General features: G+C 43.9%; 1 long non-coding RNA gene across 1 annotated transcript; it reads left to right on the forward strand.

Annotated features, from left to right (window-relative positions):
- Positions 1-2964: 2964 nt before the first annotated feature.
- On the forward strand, positions 2965-3656 carry LOC113473029. The gene is made up of 2 exons (XR_003395124.1): positions 2965-3049; positions 3503-3656. It is a non-coding gene; the product is annotated as an uncharacterized LOC113473029 (long non-coding RNA).
- The last annotated feature ends 193 nt before the right edge of the window (positions 3657-3849 follow it).

A 3849-nucleotide genomic window follows, 5' to 3' on the forward strand; every position in this document is an offset into this window, starting at 1 on the left:
AAGAGTGACCGGGGTCAGTATCCGCCGTCGACAAATAAACAAGTAATTTATTTACAAAGCGGAGGAAAGTCTATTAGCGCCAGGTCCGAGGTCCGTCTTGTTTCAGCATTAGGCCCTGACAGAGGACCTGTTCCGCCCTACTTCCAAGATGGGGACGGGCCCTTCGTCCTATGTTCTGGAGTAGGGCAGTAAGATTTCGTTCACGCTGCAGATGGACACGACGGGTTTTTGGGCTCATGCATCGCAAACCCTGTGCGGCCGCACAGTTCGATTATGACCTCAGGTACTTGCGGATCCCCCGTTCGTAACAGCTCACAGCTCCCTTCGACACTTCCCTACTCCCACTCCTAAGTTCTCCTCTATGCTCCTCCCTCGTAGGTCTCTCACTCCCACTCACCTCGAATTCTCTTCGTTACCTCCTTGCGAGAAGTGCCCTTCTCCCTGCCTACATTCCTCCTTTCTATCACCTCCTTGAGAAGTCTATACCTCGGATCTCGATGGGATATGTCTTATACTTCGCCCTGTACCTCGACAGCGAATATCCCAAACAGCCGACGCCACAACTTGTGTAGCTGTAGGGCCTTCTTTCCGATCCTCGGGCCCGCCGACGACCGCACAGTACTCTAGTTGACCTAGTGACCTCAATTCCGTTGCACACACACCAATCTAGGCATCGGAACCCCCAAAAGGTGTGGGATAATAATCCGAATCCACTCTCCCGCCCCTGGTTTCCGAATGTTGCTAGATGTTTAGGCTATCCGGAGTATTTTTGACCGACCAATTTAGTTAGCGAAGTGGAGGTTCCGACAACTACTTACACAGTTTACACACAGCCACCTATACAACAGAGACTTAGTCTGAGGTTAGTGGATTTTGGGGACGTTCCACACAGCGTGTGCAAATCAGCTGGGCCGGGGCAGCCCAGGCTAATTGTACGCTTAACTTGTCAGGTGTGACGGAGCTGTTTTATCTAAGTCGGCGTGGAGGGCAGCTAGCTGCCGATCGCTCGCCAGGGGTGATTACAAACCTATCCGTGAATCTACAATTGCTATGTCCGTAATATGCACACTATACAGTTAGTAGAACTATCCTACTTGCCTATATACGCTCAAAACCACGGGGCTACAGGAGCTAAGTAGGGTGTATCATATTACATCTGGCATGAAATATATGATTTCTAACACGCTGGTAACAAATAAAACGGTTTAGCGACACTTGTCGTTAACTTCTTTTATTTTACTTTTGGCGGTAGTCAAAGGTACTACAACGAAAACGTGTGGGGGTAGGACCAGGACCTAACAAGTAAAAAGTCGAAAGGTAAAAATAACAAAAAATAAAAAACAAAATTGCGGATTGATGACACCTACATTTTAAAATGCGTACAATTCGTTTTGATGATTTTGACGGAAATCTCTAGATGAGGTTTATAGCTTCTTTCTATCACCGGTGGGATGACTGTTATCATAGAAATCATTCCCTAAGAGTGGCTTTAAAACCATTCAATGGAGAAAAAAGTAAAAATCCGAGCATCCATCGCTTGACATTCATGCGGATAATCAAATTTAAAATTTAAGACAAATATTAAATGTCTTAGAAAGAAAGAAAGCGGATTTCCCCCATTTTTTTTTTTTTTTTTTTTTTTTTTTTTATTATTTATTTAATGTCCTGTAGGCAATGTAATTTTAATGAGAGAGTGTTCCCAGTACACCTGACACGATTATTTTAATAATAATAATAATAGACTCTTGAGTGGAAGGCAACCACTAGGCGAGGTTAACGCCTTAGGCGTTCTCTACCACCTAACCCTTAGAGCTCCATTATTACGTGGTCAAATTCTCAAATAAATGAGGATAAAATTCCATACCTCGGCTGGGATCGAACCCACGCCCTCCTGATTACCAGGCGAGCGTCTTGACCACTACGCCACCGAGGCAGTTAATTTCCAATGCCTCTCCTGACCGGGGGTGAGTGACTAGACTCTTTTCAACTAGACTGAGGACCTCGCTTTGTTCCAGAATGTCCATTATTGTATTCCCTTAAGTCAGAGACAAAGCTATGTTTTGCCCTTTACTTAGACTGGAGGAAAAGTCATATGTTACCTCTGAGCATAATCAGAGACCTGGCCCGAACAGTCTTCAAGCATAATCATATCTCGGATAAATCAACAACAGGCGCCGCACCCCAAGAAACGTTAGACCAAAAATATAGCAATATTAAAGCTCAAAATTTATTTATTTATACAGCAGGTAACAAATTATAGACCCTGGGTCAGGATGCTGATAACTAATAATATTCCACCTTCCAGTAGGACCACCAAGGTTATGGCTATGCAACCTGCGGATGCGGCAGTGAGCAGACACATGAACATCTCCTGGTATGCGGCCAAATGGAGACGACATGCACTCACGCAGATCTCCTTGCGGCAAATGAGAGGGCAGTTTACGTCTCAAATTACTGGGGAAGAAAGATTTGATGAGAAAGAAGAGGACACGGAAAGTAAGTAAGTATGGCTGTAGCTAGGTACTCACCAAAGTTTCCCTCTTGAACTCCTGCATGGGTATCTCCGAATGTCTCCTCACATCCTCCCGACAAACGCCCCAATACACCCGTCCCGACCACGAACCCGGCACCTCCGAGCTGTCAGTCTCCAGGTACTCGTGGAACGGTTGGTTCACTACTCCAAGGACCGGGGTTCCATCTGATTTGCAGAACACTCCTATGAGAACTAAAGCGCAGGAGAGATTGCCGTTGATGTACTCAGCTGTGGAGTCTGGGAAACAAGGGGAAGTGGGCTACTTTTGAGGTTTGATAGAGGGCCATGTAACGATGGAGGTCTTATCGTCCCCAAATTGAAGAGAGGAGACAGGATAGGAGAAAACCTGCCGTTCACAGAACGAACCTTATCTGTTTATGACAGGACTTTGAATATACCCGTTCCCAATTGATCACTGAAGTTAAGCAACATTGCTTCAGTTGTGTGAGAAATACTACAAGACCAAAGATTTGTATGAAGTTCTGAACGTTGATAAGACAGCAACTCCTGAACAAAGTAAGTTGATGCTAATATGTTGACTGACTTTAAAAAAAGAAGTTTGATAGAGGGAACTGTAACTGCTAAGGTCTTATTATCCCAGAATCAAAGAGAGAAGGAAAACAGGGTTGGAGAAAGTCAGCTTTTCTGAGAATGAACTTTATCCATTCAGGATAAAATCCACCCTAGGCAGGAATCAAACCTGTGACCTAGTGCTTAAAAGGCAGACACACTGCTGTCCAAATTAACTAGGCTGGCAAATTGATTGGCTTATATTCTATGAAAATAATTATGTTATAGAGTCATAGGAAGATAATGAACCTAATTTTAGTACCACCAAAGTTTTTTCCCATAAAAAAAACCTAGTAGTTGAGTATGTACCAAGGTCTGTATCTGTAATCACACCCGTCATTTCTTATTTTGCTCTTTTGACATGGATTTACTCCACTTGGGATCTCTGTCTCATTTCAGTACGCAAGGCTTTCTACAAGCTCTCCCTAGTTGTGCATCCCGATAGAGTCACAGAAGAGGACAAAGAAGTTGCCACCGAGAAGTTCAAAATTCTTGGCCTGGTCCACTCAATCCTCAGTGATGTTGAAAAGAGAAAGGTGTATGATCAAACAGGTTAGTAACTGATCTACCCTCCTCACTAATAAACTTCATACTATCCCCTCCCTCTGGGGGTGGAATTCACTTCATGCAATTTCTTAGGAGAATCAACCATATAAGAACACATCATTTTCTCTTATCTTATGAAGGTTAAGCAGTTCCAAGGAAGGTCATTAGGAAAATTGTGTTTTAATCATGCAACCCACCTC

The sequence above is a fragment of the Diaphorina citri genome, unplaced genomic scaffold (genome assembly GCF_000475195.1).
Source record: "Diaphorina citri unplaced genomic scaffold, Diaci psyllid genome assembly version 1.1 scaffold12966, whole genome shotgun sequence".
Taxonomy (NCBI): Eukaryota; Metazoa; Arthropoda; class Insecta; order Hemiptera; family Psyllidae; genus Diaphorina; species Diaphorina citri.